Below are 18,492 nucleotides of genomic sequence, written 5' to 3'. Positions count from 1 at the left end.
GGCAAAGATCGTATTTTTTTGATATTTTTATTCTAAATGGTCATAATGAATTTTTTGCTTTAAGGCCTTTCAACGAGCACTCTAAGACTCATTATCTAGTTTCAGGGCTCTCTTAGAGTGTTCATTAAAAGGCCTTGGAGCCAAAATCCATGATGATCATTTAAGATAAAATGATCAAACAAATAAGATCTTTGTACCGGTTCAAACAGATTGAAAATTGAAATACTTAATTTTTAACTATATTTTTAATATATAAACGGTGTAAAAAAAATAAGTGTTTCAATTTTCAATCCGTTTGAACCGATGCAAAGATGTTATTTTTCTGATCATTTCATCCTAAATGGTCGTAATAAATTTGTTGCTCTAAGGCCTTTCAACGAGCACCCTAAGACTCCTTATTTAGTTTCAAAGCTCTCTTAGGGTACCTATTGAAAGGCCTAAAAGCCAAAAATTCATTATAACCACTTTAGATAAAATGATCAGAAAATAATATCTTTGTACTGATTTAAACAGATTGAAAATTGAAACACTTAATTTTGTAACTATATTTTTTAATATATAAAGGACAAAAAAAAATAGTCGGATTCATGCTTGGAGTGTGAAAAGGACAACAACAAAAAAAAAGACCAGATAGAAAAGTTGGTTTGTGTGCGAAGATAAGGCAACGATCATTTAGGATTGAAATGTTGATTTGTGTGCCAAACCATTTAGGATTGAAATGTTGATTCGTGTGCCAGACAGAAATGTTATTTCTGGAGGCTATAAAAGGAAGACTTTGTGTTTTAAAAGTATAAGAGTTTTGTGTACATAGATTCCACTAAGAAGTCATGTATTCCTCTTTCCCATAGGCTTTCGTCATAAACTGCTGTAAGGAAAAAAAAAGAGTTTGGTTTTAGTGCCTCAAAGAATACCAAATTTTCTAGGAATGCTGCAGCGGAAAATTCGGGGCGGAACAATGGATGACTACAACTTTGCAATTTTAGATAGTTAGTCATTTGAGAATGATGTTCGTAGTGGGGAGAGCATCTCCCACAATAGTCGCGATTATAGACTCGAATTTACCACTGACCAGGTTAGTTATTACTGTTATTGTTTAGCATATTCGTTATTTATTTTAAAAGTAGACTGGTTGATGTTGTACTTATACATATTCATTTTTTTAAATATAGATTTTTGAAAGTAGATAAGATATGTTAGTTTGGGCGCGGAGCGTTGGTAAAAAATATGGTATTGTGGTGGTTATTTTAAATTCTGCTAAGTTTTTTTTTTTTTTGACAAAAGTGAGAGGTACTACTACATTGATAAAGCCCAACGGCACTTACACAACGAAATTCATTACAGATAACTTGGACAAAACCAAACTAATCATCTAATTGATACAAAACGAGAAAGAACGAGGTGATTGATGTCTTTCATCCCCAGCCCAGGCATAAGTACAACATTAACCAGTTTATATTAAAAAAAGAATTGATGAATTTCAAAAAAATTGGGATTTGAAATTGAGGCCTACATCTTTTATACAGCTTCTCTCTCTCTCTCTCTCTCTCTCTCTCTCTCTCTCTCTCTCTCTCTCTCTCTCTCTCTCTCTCTCTCTCTCTCTCTCTCTCTCTCCTAAATTGAATATGATGCTTCTCATCTTCACCCCACCTCCACCGACGCCAACCGCTACCAGCATCAACGCCCATCCCATGTCACAGACATGGATTCGACGCAATCATTGCCGCCCTCAACCGTCGTGGCCTGTGTCTCGCCATTCCACCGACCTTGCTTTGACTCCCATCGTCGCCCCCTGTATCTTTCTATCGCACTTGTGGGGGGGTGAATTCCACTTAAATCCTTTCCTCCTTCTGTTGAACGATGTGGGTGTTTGCCGGGTCTAAAGAGGTGTTTTGCCAAGCTGTGAGAGGTTGCCACCGAGCTATGAGAGGCTGCCACCGAGCCATGGGAGTTTGCCACTGAGCCATGAGAGTTTGCCACCGAGCCATTGAGCCATGAGAGTGCACCGAGCCACCGAACCACCGAACCTAATACCTGCAAACCAGAGGGGGGTGTACCTCCAGGAAAAAGCTCCAACGAGCTAGTCAGTATGTGGAGGAAGAAGAAGAAGAGTGAATTTTTCTTAGTAGGTGAGTTATGAATAAGATCTCTCTCAAACCTTGAGAAGTAGTCCTCTATTTATAAGCAAAGCTTGGAGTACTGAACTGATAGGCGGTACACCCACGTGTATTGTACTGTTCCGATGACGTCACATGTCATGAGATTTGCTTTATCACACTTGTCCTCCACCTGTTCAAAGAATCTTTCAGAAGCTTCTAAACCGACTTTGGATATTTGTTAGATCTTTTAGGGAGCAGAATTTAGTCGAACAATACAACAAGTGTCGAACGTTAGGGAAACGACCGCCTAATGTTAGGGAAAGACTGCGTTACGTTAGGGAAAGACGGCCTAACGTTAGGGAAACGACCGCCTAACGTTAGGGAAAGACCGCCTAACGTTAGGGAAACAACCGCCTAATGTTAGGGAAAGACCGCCTAACATTAGGGAAACGACCGCCTAACGTTAGGGAAAGACCGCCTAACGTTAGGGAAAGACAGCCTAACGTTACACTTTCTGTAGCTCCCGATGCGAATGGGTCCACAGAGTGACGTGTCCATAGCGAATACTGAATTCGTGCGCGACCCTTCTTGACCTTTCAAACTTTGGAAATTTTGGCCCCCTACACCACTACCCCTGCCTGACTCTCACCATCCCACCGTCGCTACTTGAGCTCCGATGAGGATAGTCCCAACCCAATTCGTCCTAATTTGTTGAAAACTCCCAAATCTCATATTAGGGCATGTAAATTACCGTTTATGTGCAGAGGTTTGTAAATTGGAGGATATCTTGGTTTGGTTTGGAGCTAATGTCAAAGGCAAGGGCCTGTGGTGCTTCAGTCTCAAAATTTCGCTTGTTGCAACAGTTCATGGCTTATGGAGAGAGAGAAAATGGCTTATATATGGAGAGGATTTTTCAAGGGAAGTTTTCTGTGCAAGAACAGGTTTTTCCTTAGAATTCAAACTGAAGTTAGGGAATTCCTCAGTACCAGGAGGAATTTGTAGGCTTCCCTCAAGAACAAAGCTTTTTGTGCTAGATGGGATGTTTTTGAACGGCTTTTAAAATCTGTATAGTTGGGTGTATAGGTTTTGTTTTGGCTGATTTTCTTAGCCTTTTTTTTCCCCCTGTTGTTGTAATAGCCTAATAGGAGATGCTATCCCTATCTTTCTTGATTCTTTGGTTGTGCTTAATAAAGTCTGCACTTATCCACAAAAAATAATGCTGGAGTATTTGATTATGCACTTTGTAATGAATCAGAAACCAAATAGTAGTAGCAGTTACCAACAAACCATTCATATTGATTATTGAACTTTCAACCACTTCATTCTATTACTATCCAAAAATTGTTCCCGTTGCAATGATTCAGTCTCATGAATTAAAATTACGAAAAAAGATATAACAAATCCTTATCACAGAGAAATAGTCGATTGCCGACAAATACACTAGATCCTTTAATCCGCAAGATGTGAATCTGTGATCTTCCCAGAATCTCTACGAAACCTTAATGGCCAGAGGCTGTGATCCAAGCTTACTCTACGTGAGACCTTGGCGGATTTTGTTGTGAAGTTACCCTTGCTTGACGTAGGGCATGAATTGTGGTTGAGGTATGCTAGCTAGTGAATGTGAGTGGATTGAAGAAATCCAACTCGATTGGAAGTGAACCTTGTTCTAACCTCTGCACATGAAAAGTCCTAATAGTAAGTAATCGAAGAAAATACAATGCATTTTACAAACCTCTGCTCTGCACATGAACAATAATTTTACAAACCGTAATATGAGATTTGGGGGGTTTCAAAAAATTAGGACGAATTGGGTTGAGACTCTCCTCACCGGAGCTCAGTCGGCGACGGTGGGTCGGTGAGAGTCAGGCAGGGGCAGTGGGACGGAAAGAGACAGGTGGCAACGGCGGGAGTCAAAGCAAGGCCAGTGGGACAGCGAGAGACAGGTGACGATCATTGACGGCGACACTGATTGTGTTGAACCGGCGTGGTGACGTGGGATAGGCGTTTATGGAGGTGGCGGTTGGCGTCGGTAGAGGTGGGGTGAGATGAGAAGCAGCAGATTCAATTTAGGAGAGAGACAAAATTTCGTTGAGGGAGAGAGAGAAGCTGTAAAAGATGTAGGCCTCAATTTCAAATCCCAATTTTTTTGAAATTCATCAGTTCCACTGCCAAATATTTTGAGCCAAACGAAAGGGGTGAGAGAGTGGATCCATCTCTTTGCCACATTAGTTTTTGTTGTCGGCCTTGCAATGTTGCTTGCAAATAGCATTTCTGTTTTTTGACAATTCAAGTTTCCGCGATGCGACGCTCGACTAATTCAGGGAATCAATTCCATCGCTTTACTTGCGAGGGTCCCAATAAAAGACGGAGAAAACTCTTTATGAATTAGTTTCGAAAGAATTGATAACACCTGTAAAATTTTCGAACCCGAAGACCTTAAGAATAAACAAATCAGTAAGTCTTGACATCGAGCCAAACCACATGGCAATCTTCCAATGATGTCAAAAAATCATTTAGAGCAGTACCTAACTTTTGTCCTCCCAACTTCTTTCCCCAATTCTCTCTCCATCACATACTATATAAATACTATATATCTCACCTCTCTGTTTGGTTTATTCCCACATCATCCTCTCTCTCTCTCTCTCTCTCGATGGCTAGTTTGAGCTTCATCATCTCTCTCGATGGCTAGTTTGAGCTTCATCATCGGCCTTGTTGGTCTGCATTATTTATTACTTGCCACAAAAACTCTTGAAATATTCGAATTCTTTTATTCTTGAGATACTAGTAATTTTTTTTTCTCTCGTAATACTCTTTTTTATCTTCTGCAGGGAATATAATCTCTTTACTAGTTTTTGCTTCTCCAATGTAAGTATGACTTTATGTAACTTGATGGTTTTTAATTATTATATATACTAAAATAGTAGAAGTTTTTATTTCCCCTTATTTTTCCTTCTGGATCAATGTCAAAGTTCTATATAAGAAGATTTTTTTTAATCAGCGAAAATCAATATTATTTGTAACACTCCTAAAATTTGTAAAAAAAAAAAAAATTGGAAATGCTAATTTCTAATCCGATAATTAATTAACTAAGTTAATCAATCTAAATGTATGATTAGGTTTATAGTGGTAGTAGTAAAAAAAAAAAAAAAGAAAAGAAAAGGAAGTCAGTGCTTAATTAATTGTGCATTTACATTATGCATACCTTAAATATATATAAATAGGTGAAGAATATATCTTTACTTTTTCCCCTTTACCATACCTACCCGTCCATGTACACAGGGACTTTTTTTTGAAAGCCATCAGTAAACCACAAATTATGGATTCTGCTCTTATCTCTTCCGTACGTTACTATCCTTTTTCATTCCATCACTCCTGTACTTATCCCCCACACTCTTACTATCTCTACACTTGCACTCTCTCTCACTTCCTTATAAAGACAAAAAAAAAAAACACAACAGTCTGGTTCCCAGGCTGTTTTTCTTTTTCTTCTCTAAATTTCTGTTTGCCTTTTTCCTGCCTTCGTCAGTTCCATTTTACTTGCTTTTTCGGCCGGATTTAAGGTAGATTAATCTCTTCTCTACTTTCTCCTAAGTATATAAATGTGCTATTATATTAGTTGTAATGATAGGAATTGAAAAGAAACAAATCCATGCATTGTGCGTTGAAGAAATCGAAAATTCCCGTTTTCTGTTCAGATCTGTTTTTTTTGTGAAACTATTCAAATGGAAAATCTGATCCGTTCATTTTGTTCGTCTTGTCGAGACGATTCCGGAAAGGTATAATAAGCCTATTTTCGATGTAGGGATTGATCACACGACCCAGTCGAAATTCCGGATTTAAACCATATGTTTACGTTTTATATATAACTGTGTGCGTACAGTACACTAGGTGAAAGACCCTGACGTCATAGAACCCCATCCGACAAAAATTACAGTTTACCCCCTGTGTCTTGGTTTGTACTAAAATATGATCCTAAACTATGTGAAATTAATTATTTTACCACTTGTGCTAAATTTTTAAACTTTTAGGATACACCTATGACTATTTCTTTGGGATCTGCGATATATGTTAACCTCGAAAGGATTTAGTAACTAAAAGTATTAGGTTTAGAAAAGAATAAAATTATTTTTGGTGTTATTATTTTTATTGTTAACAACCCTAAAAAGAGATTAATAAAAACTAATATCAATTTTACTTGTCAACGAACCTTAAGGGCATCGGCCAATCATAAAATATTATGTGTTTACATACTTGCACAATACCAATTGCTATGCTTGCTTTCATTTTGAGATACATGTTGTTTGTTGATTAAGCTATTATGAAGTATTATTGTTGTGATTGTAGATTGGACAAATAGGTTTCACAGGGTGGTTACGAGTAGTGACTCATATAGACGATGTTAAGTAAATGAAAATTGGTAAAGTGTTGGAAGTGTGAGTATGTGAATTGTGATTTGAGCCATGGTGATGGCGAGGGTAACCTATGGGGCCCTGTGTTGAAATGGGTTACCTGCGGGGCCCGGTGTTGTAACGCTAACGTATGATACGTCATGGAAAGTTTCTCTTTGAGGAAGAGAATGGGTTCCATGAGACGGTTATAGTTAGTGAGACGTTAATGTATGATACGTCATGGAAAGTTTCTCTTGGAGAAAGAGAATGGGTCCCATGAGACGGTTATAGTTAGCGTGGGGTAGTGGATGTCCGACCCTAATGTACGATACGTCATGGGATGACTCGATCCTCCTGTTATGGTCTTAAGTGAGAACATACTCGGTACATAACTTAGGTGCGCTCACCTAGGACCCTGGTGCAGGATAAGCAAAAGGAATGGTGGGCCCATGAGACGGTTGTAGTTAGTGGATGTGGGAGGAAAGGATCTCGTGGAGATGATCCTTAGATTTCATGTAAGATGATGGATAATAAAGAAAAAGATGATGTGCTATTGTTCCATACTTTCTGTATATTATGAATTATTATATTGTTGACCTGCTAATTGTAAGGTAAGGGGGTAGTAGGGTTGGGATTATCTACTGAGTTTCAAAACTCATCATAGTGTCGTTGGGCTGGCGTTTCATGCCAGGTAATCAGGAGACCGAAGAACAGAATCCGCTGCAAGATGATCCGTACCAGAATGAGGACCTCCCAACTGAGGAAGGGGAGTTTGTTGAGCCTTGGAGGCCATACCCTTAGAAGCTCTGTTTATTTGAAGTGTTTTTATTTAAATTTTTCATAAGTGTTATCACATTTGTCAAACTCTATTTCATATTGTTGGTTTGTAAGACTATTAAGTAGGTTTGAATTTGGTATTTGAGGTTTCCGCTGCTAAACTCTATTTAATAAAATTTTATTTCTTATATCTCAGTTTTTATGAATTTTTAAATTAGTTGAAAATGATTTAAATAACGTGTCCGAAAATCAGGGCGTTACATTATTAGAATAGCCAGATTAATAAATTGGTGGAGGAATTGAACTTTCGACCTCTTTTCTCCTAACACCTAAGTGCACTCCCTATGTCATTAGGCCAAAGGCCTCCCAACTTCAATATAAGAAGATTGGTGGTTCATGTGTTGAAATTCTCCTTTATAATTGGCAGATTGTTTTTAGTTTTTACCCACTTTTTTTTCCTTATGGTTTCTCTGCAGTAAAAGTTCTCAACTTAGATTGAAAATAGCAATAATCTGTTGTCTCCAGTTCACAAGTCTTTCAAGCGAAATAGTGCTTTGTAGGTTGAAAGCTATATTTCCGGTTGGAAATTTCATCCCACTTTTCTATTTTTAAGGAGCTTATTTATGTGGCTTAAATTCCTATCACAAACAGTTGACAGTTATATATTACTTACTACCGTGCCAGGTTAAGCACTAGTTCACTAGTCAATTAAAATTAACCGAGCTTGAGCCGATCCCAATGGTGAATTCATAATTAAAATTATTTTTCCTTGGTCAATTGTTATTCGGAACGGATAGTTCCAAAAAATATTTGCCTTGCACAAATTTGGGGGTGCCATTTAAAAATTCATATAAAAATTATAATCAGTACCCTTGATGAATTTTTATTTACAAGATTGGTTTTTCTTGGAGATTTTCTGTTCTCACCATTGTGGAATCAACATATTAGTCTAAAGTTCAAATGAAATAACTCCATAGGAGCTTTAGTCCAGCCTAAGTTTCTGTAATGTGTAGAATCCATTAATAAAAATATTTTAGAGTCTAGAGTCCGTGAAAAGACAAAATTACCTTTAATGAGACGAGAGCTTTGTTTGGCTAACACAAAAAAATATCTTTTTTTTTCATTTAAATTGTCTTAAATGAGACAAGGGCCTTATTTGGCTAACACAAAATATGTCTTTTTTCGTGTTTTTCGATCTTGTTGCACTTTCATAGGGTACCCTAGGGTTTTAGGCACTTTCATAGGGTACCCTAGGGTTTTAGGCACTTTCATATATAGGGTACCCTAGGTTTTAGGCACGTTAAATGCCGGTCAACGCCGATCAATCTTGGTCAATGCCGGTCAACCTTGGGAGGGTTTTTTTTTTGTAAATCTTGGGCAGAAATATTTGTCTTTATTATAGCAAAAACCCTTATAGTATGTCCTCCTACTCAATTTGCCCGATTGAAATCAAATTTATTGCTTTCTACCTGTTGCTCTTTATGTGCAAATTGGAATAAGTAGGGATAGTTTACCGCCAATTACTGCGAACTCCGCTAGTGGACAGTGAGATTGATTCTTCGGGATTAATCTATGTCTGCGTAAGTCAGTCCGAACACCTGCCTTTATGAGAACTTTAAAATTCAATGTATGGTTTCAGAAGGACGTTCAGGCGAGTGGTGAAGAAGAAATCAACAGAGAATTATAAAGCAATTCCATACATAACGACACTACTGAGCACAAGCCTATGGACTTTCTATGGACTCCTCAAGCCAGGTGGTCTGCTTATTGTCACAGTCAATGCTGCTGGTGTTGTCTTGCAATTCGTTTATGTCACTCTGTTTCTCATCTATGCTCCAAAGGATATAAAGGTAAATTTGCTCTCCGTTTAGGAAAATTAATTGTAACTTGTCATTCAACTCTTTTGTTAATATTTTTGTTAATTTTTAATCTGCAATTTAATGTTCAAACAAGATTAGACTTAAGTTATACATGCTATGCAGCTATGCTCAAGCTCTTATAATTACTTATGCGTTTTATATATTGATAATCATGGTCCATTGTTTTTCTCTTTTACATTTATTTTTTTCAAAAATAAAAAGCACTCGTAAATACATAATTCACCATATGGAATATTTATCGTGACTTCTTTATTGTATGTTTTGACAAAATAAAGTCAGTATTAAACATTCTTTAACAATATAAAGAAATAAAAAATATTTTTTTACCTAAATATCAATCCATTCTTCTCCTTCTTTTTCCAAAATCACTACAATAAAACATATCTGTTAATCAACTAGCAATTTGATATGTTTTTACGAATAAAGACTTAAAAACTAGTGAAAAATTAAAAAAAAATATTAGTACATTTTTTGGAAAAGATCACTATGTAAAGAAACATGAGAAATGGAGAATGAACAAAATGAAAAATAAAGCCATGAAAATAAATTCTAATGGTATTTGTTTTACAAATACCTTGGAATAAATACTTAAATTTAAAATTGTTATGAGAGCATATATAACAACCCCCAAAAATTAAGAAAATATATAACAAGAACCAATAACAAAATACTAATTAATACTCCTATTAGTCAACAAATCCGATTGAAAATGAAATAATGACAAAAACAATACATAAGTATATTAGCTTTTTTTTTTTAAAGGTTATTTGTATCATTTAAGAGCTAAATTTAACATAAATATAATAGTTCAATAGCAAGGGAGGACATTGTAATTTCAAAAACCTCAGGGGAGATCTCTCCATTTGCCAAAATTAGAATTGATCTTTATAACATAGTAACACGATTTCATCAAATTTGTACCATAAGATCTTTTGAATCATATGTTGCGTCCATTTATTGAAGAAAATTCATGTTCCCACAATTTTTAGATCAATAAAAAATCGTTGCTGTCTACCTAGGGGTGGCAAACGGGCGGGTTTGGGTTAAATTGGGTAAGTTGTTAGTGGGTTGGGTCTTTAATGGGTCATTGACCCATTAACTATGAGTCTAATTACCCATACCCAACCCGACCCATTTATTTTAAAGCAAACCCGACCCGCCCATTAACCCAATTACATATATACTAAAAATTATGATCGAAAAATTAGAAAAGTAAAAAAAAATTATGATCGAAACTCATAAATTTTTTCAAAAAGATGAGAATAAGTAATTTTTTTTGTCTTATTGATTTTTTTTTATTTTTATTCAAAAAATTATAAGTTTCGATCAAATTTTTTTACTTTTCCGATTCCTCTCATCAAAACAAATTAATAAGTCACAAAAATATGACACAAAACAAAAAAAAATGCAAAAAAAATTTGAATAAGGACAAAAAAATAAGTCAATTTTTTAATCCAAACCCTTTGCGGGACTACCATAAGAGAAATTTATTCACGGCGGAGCACAATTTCACGGGTCCATTCGCGCAATTAATGGATGAGATGTGTTTTCAATTTTGACTGGTCAAAATAATTGTTACCGGTCACAATTGATTTTTAATTCTGACCATTCAAAATATTTTTGGACGCGTGTAATTTAGCACAAAACAATTGAATAAAAAAAAGAGAGAAGGCCATGCTCCGGGGAGAGAGAGAGAGAGAGAGAATGCTCAGGGGGGGGGGGGCCTTCTCCGGGGAGAGAGAGAGAGAGAGAATGCTCCGGGTGGAGGTGGGGTGGGGGGCATACTTCTCCACTTCCCAATTGCAAAAGAGACCAATTAAGAGATGGAATTTGGTGGGTTAATTTCATTGCCCATTGGGTCATTTAAGTTGACCCAATTGATGCCCAATTATGACCCAACTAATAATGGGTTAGCTGGGTTTGAACCCATTCTTACCCAACTAATAAATGGGTTGGGTTGGGTCTATTTTCTAGTTGATGGGTCTGGGTTCAATTTGCCACCCCTATGTCTACCTACACGATTTTATAAGATGAAAAGATACGGGATAGGGAAAATGATGGCCAAAGATGTGTTTAAATAATTAATACTCATCAATGACATTTTCAACATTAATAAATGTTCTCAATATGTCCTTAACGGATATTAATTATCAAAATACGTCATAGGCCGTCATTTTCATCCCTATAGATAGGGCGGAGCAGGAGGAGCAAGTTGTGTTTCAAAATAAGGCCCAACTTGATAACAAGTCGTGTCACAAGTTATATATACACAAAATATAATAATTGGGTTGTTATTTCCATATATATATAAATGAAAGAACCATATAAATTTCAGGTAAAATCGATGAAGTTGGTGGGAATATTGGACGTTTTTTTTTCTTGGAATGGTGATAGGGGTGACTCTTGGGGCAATCCACGGAAGCCTCCGGCTAACAATTGTGGGAATAATATGTGCAGTATTGACCATAGGCATGTATGCAGCACCCCTATCTTCCATGGTAATTATTTCTCCATTTCTTTTCCTTTATTCTTTAGCACCCCATTGTTTGGCTGGTAGGGGTTTTGGAGGATTAGGTGCGTCAACGTGAGAAGTCTATCCACCTGTTTGGCTGTCTATTCCTTTGGCGAAGGATGAATATGATTTTTGATGTTTTTCGGTTTTTCTATTTATTGGTGAAATTTTCTTATCCTATTTGCAAAAAGAGCAAGATAAAGACAAGACATGAACAATTTAATTTGTGGACTCTCATTTTTAGAATTGTGTTACTCCCTCCGTCCCTAAATAAGTGTTCGGCGCGCAAAACTATGCCTTAAAAAAGAAGCATTTGTTTCATTAAAAAAATTAATTTTTTTTCACGAATCAATAGATAGCAATGAGTTTTATTAGATTGTGAAAAAAAATTAAATTTTTTAACAAAATTTTTGCATGTTTTGTAAAGCCTAGTTTTTCGCGTCGGACACTTATTTAGGGACGGAGGGAGTATATGTTATGGATGACAGAGGATGGTGGTAAAGACGAAAAGTGTGAAGTACATGCCATTTTTACTGTCGTTTTTTCTTTTCCTCAATGCTGGAGTTTGGTCTGTCTATGCTCACCTTGTCAAGGACTATTACGTTGGAGTAAGTTCTTCTCTCCCCACCCTCTATTTTATTTTAAAATGCACGTTTATTTTAAGTGTAGGGGTTAATCCAAAAGTCCCTAAAAGCAAAATAGCCTTATTTTTTAGTATTTGCTTTTAATACATGGGCCAATAATCAGGTACCAAATGCAATTGGGTTTGTATTGGGCTCGGCCCAGCTGATCCTCTACACCATATACAAGAACTAGGGCTATCCAAGAAAAACAGAGAACCATGAAATCGGTCCAAACCGATCCGATCCGTGCTTTTTGGATTCTGTTCGTGGATTAATGGTCTAGATAAGAATTTGAAAATTAAAAAACTGTGAGATATGGATTAGGATTAGATTTTCATTTCAAAACCGTGGATTAACCGAACCGGACCGTGAGATATTTAAAAAAATAAAAATATAGATATGTGTGCGTAATTTATATAAATAATTATAATTTTACTAATTTGCTTGTTTGTTTTGAGAAACTAATTTGCTATTTTTTGTTTGGTTTTTATGGGATGTAATAAGTAGATCATGCTTGACCAGAATTTGTGTATTTTGAACAATGCTTAGTTTTATTTGGTTGCTGCCTTGCTGCCTTTACCATGTTTATTGCCTTAATGCCTTTACGGCCTTTACAATTTGGACAATGTTTATGGAAATTAGTGTTTGCATTTATATTTGGAATATGATCATGGTAGTAGCATCATTTTATTTTTTTGGAAGGGAAGCCATGGATAAAACCGGGACCGAACCGTGAGACTTTTGGATTAGGATTGGATTGCATTTTCTAAAAACCGTGAGATACGGATTAGGATTGGATTCATACGAATCCGATCCAATCCGATCCGGACCGTGGACAGCCCTAACAAGAACAAGTCACCCTCAACAAAATCAAAGGAGGAAAGGGAAGAAGAAGGATTGACCAACCTCATCAAGAATGCCATTGAAATGCAGGGCCATGACGAAGACGACCCGAAAAGTATAAATCAGAGCCTTCACAAAGGAAGCAGCCTTCCGAAGTTGTCCGTTTCCCGGCAGTACAACATCAATAAACTCGCGAAGACACTTTCACTCAGCCGATATGAGTTGCATTCTGTTCGTGATCATGACTATGATGTTGAAAATGGACGCTTTTCAGCCCAATAGAATAGTAATGTTGATCGTCCCCCTTATATATATTCAACCATGGTTTTTGATAACTCACGTGTGTGTACTGCCCTTCATTAGGCACATTTCTGTATGTTTTGGAAGCAAATGATATCTATTGAACCAAATAAGTAAGTTAACCAAACTTCAAGGTTAAAAGTGTTGCAACTGTTACTAGGGCCGAAATTGAGACTCGATTGTAACTACAAGGATCATTTCTAAAATTTACTCTTAGAGTTATTAAATCGCATACTCCGTTCTGTAGACACCCCATTCTGGACTGTCCAGATAGCGTTATTAGTCGATCTTTTATTTCCCCAATGATGATCTTAGTCGAAAACAGTTTAAGGACAAAGGTGTGGTTGAGCTTTGAGCGTCCCGAACCTCTCTCAAAACCCCTTTCAAACCCTTCAAACCAGAGCCAAACAGCCCCAGCAGAACCCAATTGGCATACGCCAGTGTCCTGAAGGCGTACGCCAGTTATCTGTCACGTGTCAGTCATCGACCAGTGGCCCATCTTTTACTGGCGCACGCCAGTTAATGGCGGCGCACGCCAGTCAAATTAACTTTATTCAGCCACTTGGGCGGGACTTTTTTGCCACCATGACGTCGGCTACAGCGTCCCTGATGATTATATCGGCTAGGCCCGCTCCCTCTCTCTCCTACACCCCCCATCAACTAGTCCCATGCATTTAATGCATGGGAAGGCTCCAACCTTGCCCCAAGACAGCCAAACAGGCCCTAGCACCAGACTGATCTCAGTCTCTCTCCCCTATAAATACCCCCCTTGCATTCATTTGCAAGGGGTTGGCTTCATTAAGAAGAAAAAAGCTCTCTTCTTCCTCCTTTCTTGCTCTCCATCTCTTTTTCTCCCATTGAAAGAGAAAGGAAAATAGCCCACTTCCACACACCCTACTGACATCCAGTCACCATCTAGGCTTCTATCTCCAAGCTTTAAGTTCAACACCACCTTCACTCCTCAAACAAAAGGTATACCACCTTTGTGTGTCACTTTCTGTTTTTAGGCCCCTGAGGGGAACCAGTGAGGCCCAGGCTAGTAAGTAATACTAGTCCTGGCCTCAAACTGGCAAAATACGACAAACGTATGAGGTGATACATGGCGCACGCCAGTAACCATATGCCGTACGCCAGTCATGGTAGAACGAGCACTACTGGCGTGGGGATCATGGATCACCATTTCTGTCATTTTATCTTCCTGTCAATCACCCTTGCATGCTAAATAACCAGTTTACCGCTTTCTGTATATTTAGAACTGTTTAGATGTAGTAGTCAATACTCACTTCTTATCTGCTTAAAAGGCCTCTGGGATCCTTCTGGTCATGTTCCAGAGCCCAGATGATGCAAAAGCCAAGCACTGGATTAGGGTCAAACGTGCGTACGGCAGTCCATGACTGGCGTACGGCAGTTAAAGCTAGGATCCAGTGGCTGGCCCTTGCATCTTATTTCAGTCTTGGCCTCCTTCCTGTCCCCACTCTGTTTAGGGGGTCTCTTGTCTATTTTCATGGCTTCAAGCCATCTCATCTGTCTGTAAATATATATACCCTGCTTATTTAACTGCATGGTCCGTCCTGGGTGTGCGCTGGTCCTTTTCCAGAGCCCAGAGGGTTGCAAACAAGGACTGTGAAACTGGATGAGTGGAGTACACCAGTCTTATTGTGGCGTGCGCAAGTCAAATCAACATGCAGTGGCTCGGCCAGTGCATGCTGGTAGAACTTGCTCACGCCCCTGCGGGGCAGCGTACTGCAACTTGTCCAGTTTGCTCAGTGCTTGTTCTCAATCTATATTTAGCATTGCAATCAAGCCATTCGTAAACATTTCGTCACATAATTGCAACTTGTTTACAGTGCTTTAATCCCCATTATCTGTTCCCCCACCCTAACTGGCTAAAAAATGATCAAATGAGAGAAAAATGCAAATGTTTTATAAAATGCCCGAGTAGAGACCGATCTCCGGATTGGGCGAGAGGGGTGCCATAAAACCCTTCCCCTCTCGTAATCTGGCTCCCGAACCTCAGATATCGAAGGTGACGACGGTCCAGTCTATAAGCCTTTTCAAAGATCAAACAAACGTAGCAAACGTTTTCGAGTTCGGTTCCTTGGGTGCTCTCACCGCTAAAACCCGAGTGGCGACTCTGAATCGAGGCGTTTCGCCGCGCTTTTCCAAACACAAAGGGGGCCGCGCCCGATTTCACAAATGGAATTTTCGGGGGCGCGTGCCGACAGTGGTGACTCCGCTGGGGAAATTGCGTTGGTTGATATTTGGCGATTAATACATAATTGAACAAATCTCAAAAGCTTGTCAAAACAGTACGTTTCGCGCTGCTGAAGAACGGAATGGTAACGTAACAGGATCTCAGCATCCGACCAATCCGAACTGAGGCTTTTACTATTGTTCTCTTATGTAGTTTTCTCCAAAAATCAATTAACCAAAAGTGAGCCAAGCTTCAAAAGGCATTTGTTTTCAAAAGCATTGCATTTCTCTCTCATTGAATCATTCTTCGGCATTCTCCGTTCGTATCGATGGTTGGTCAGCTCCGTTGAGGTGTTTTGGGTAACCGGCACAGTTTACTGGAGCCCAGGGTCCTCGAACGCCCAACAACCTTGGACGATGATGAGTCGTACTACCGTTCGACCATTGCTTTGCTCCACGCGTTACAATGGGAGGTATATCGCGGCTCTAGTTAGAGGAACCCCTTTAAGCCAAAACCGGCCTCTACAGCGTTTACAAAGCACCAGAACCTTTCAACCTAAGACAGGAACCCGCAGGGTAGGATTACTTGCTTCTAACCCCATATCCTGTCTAAGTGTTACCATTTTCCATATCGCATGCTTGTACATACATTCATGACCGTTTTTGCGTAGGAGCATGCTAGGGCGGCTTCTAGGATATCTTTTGTCAAGTCTGTCTTGCGCCCATTCGGCGTTGCCTTGGACCAATGACGAGTCGTGTATCTCGATGTTGCACGTTACCAAAAATTTTCAAGTCCTTAATCAATGAGACTTCGGGAAATCAACACTTTCTAAGTCTTTATCCTAACGCCCGATCGAGGTTTCAAAATGAAAAACCAGGAACAACGGAGAGAGTGACGTGATACTTACACCACTCAGGTTAAAAGTGCTAATCACTTACACCGCTCAGGCTCCAGCACAGTGCTGCTTACGCCATTTCGGTTACAGTATCACGCCATCTACACCGAGTTGTTTCGAAATCAAACTTTGAAACCTCGAGAAGGGTTAAAATCAAAGGCCTAGGCTGTTTTGGCATCCCTTAGTAATATTCGATTCAATCAAGGATACACCGTCGAAAAGAAAATCCGAGGATTCTATGGCAACTGTCCGAGTGTCGTAAGGCAGACTCTCTCTAGTTCTAGAGTCTAGGAGGACACCGACGACGATGACCTGTGCATTGCATTCCTTCAAACTCTTTCAAAAGCTTGCTACAGGAACACCACTGAGTTCTCATTTACTTTGCTGTCCAAGAGCTCTAGGCCATTTCACTGAAAGAAAGAGCCAAACCTACTTAGGAGCGTCTGCCAGGGCTATTTCACCGTCACTTCCAAAGCCATATTACTTCCAAAGCCATATTACCCTCCTCAATCATCAATCCAAAATGGCAGCACAAACAGAGCTGGCTGAGCTAAAGAGGGTTGTTCAAGAAATGAACCAGAAAATGGACAAACAAATAGCTATGGTCCAGGGATTGGTTGACCTCTTTACCACCATAGCCCCGCAGTCAGATATGGGGCTGATCAAGGAATCCTCTCAAGCTTGCCACACTCCTGCGGTTGGAACCAAGCTGTGCTCGAAAGACGTGTTCAAAGACCTGGTTGAGTTTCATGAAGCCAGGACTCACCCGAAGGAGAATGTTGGATCCTTGTTCAAAGCCAACGCTGAAAGGGAGGATATGCGCGACAAAGAAATCAATCCCAAAGGCAAAAGAGTGCATCATGTTCCTCAATCCAATCGCCGAAACCCACCAAGGACCTTCTCCCGTTTCTCCACGCCTTTGTCCTCGGTTTATGAGAAGCTCCTCGAAGCTGGCTTCCTCAAGCCACTCCTTCCAACTCCTTTGCCTCGAACATTCCCGGCATCCTACAGTCCAAAAGCTTATTGTGCTTTCCATCAAATGCCCGGCCATCTCACCGATGCCTGCTTCCGCCTTCGACATGAAATTCAAAATCTCATTGATAATGGCACCATTCAAGCTCCGCTCCCATCAAAGCCCATTGTCATATCCAACCTCATGCCTCAACACGGTTCCAACCCATGTGTTAGCCAGATATCCATCAGCTCTACTCAAATCAACTCAAGCTCCACTCAAATCCAACCTAACTCCACCATATTCAACCCAACCCTTTTCATTAGCCCAGAAAATCAAACCAAGCCAATTTTGTCTCTCCCATCCGAACCCGAGGTTAACCTGATGGCCATAGGTGCAGTCGAGGTCCCTACGGGCGATACCTGGGTTGATAGTGATGAGAAGCCTACAAAGGAAGAATTCAAGAGGAAGCTTAATCAATCAAAGGAGAAAATGGGCTGGCAGAGGTCCTTCAATCATGAGAATTTGGGGCTGTTGTTCAAGGAGTTCTCTCAAGTGGGTTTGGACGAAGAAGCTGAAGAAGCCGAAGTGTTGTTGCTTGAGCCTGTTGTCCTCTAGCTCCCACCTCTCTGCGAGGAAGTCAAGGGTAACTATAAAAGTTGCATTTTCAAATCGCGTCTCTTTTGCATTGACACTTTCGAGTCTGAGTCTGACGCAGTGTCTGTCAAGTCGTCTAAGTCTAGCTCTGAGTCGGAGCTCGTGCCTCTTGGCCCTCCATGTCGTAGCTTCTATTCTCAATTTGAGTCTTTTTGCTGTACTTGGCAACCCCGAGGGTTCTTATGATATGCATTATCCTGCTTTTAAGTACTTTGCTGGCTTTTGAATAAACCGTGTCGACCCCGACGACGAAGGGATAGATTTCAATGGGATCATCCCCAAGGAAATGTGTTCCCTCGCCGAAAGGGAAGACGAAAGGCATGCTTAGCCTCTAAAAAGAAGAAGTAATTTCAAATAAACTTGAAAGATGGGGCA

At 39.3% G+C, this 18,492-nt stretch overlaps 1 long non-coding RNA gene and 1 pseudogene across 1 annotated transcript; one reads left to right on the top strand and one right to left on the bottom strand.

Annotated features, from left to right (window-relative positions):
• The first annotated feature begins 4,768 nt into the window (after nucleotides 1-4,768).
• On the top strand, nucleotides 4,769-13,454 carry LOC131334875 (bidirectional sugar transporter SWEET16-like; annotated as a pseudogene).
• LOC131334876 (uncharacterized) lies at nucleotides 7,709-8,109 on the bottom strand. Its single transcript, XR_009202309.1, has 2 exons — nucleotides 7,911-8,109; nucleotides 7,709-7,773 (listed from the first exon to the last, which is right to left on the bottom strand). It is a non-coding gene; the product is annotated as an uncharacterized LOC131334876 (long non-coding RNA).
• Nucleotides 13,455-18,492: the final 5,038 nt, after the last annotated feature.

Source organism: Rhododendron vialii, chromosome 7a, assembly GCF_030253575.1.
Source record: "Rhododendron vialii isolate Sample 1 chromosome 7a, ASM3025357v1".
In the NCBI taxonomy this organism is placed as follows: domain Eukaryota; kingdom Viridiplantae; phylum Streptophyta; class Magnoliopsida; order Ericales; family Ericaceae; genus Rhododendron; species Rhododendron vialii.
Note: the sequence above shows the minus strand (reverse complement) of the source record. Positions and strands in the feature narration are given on the sequence as shown.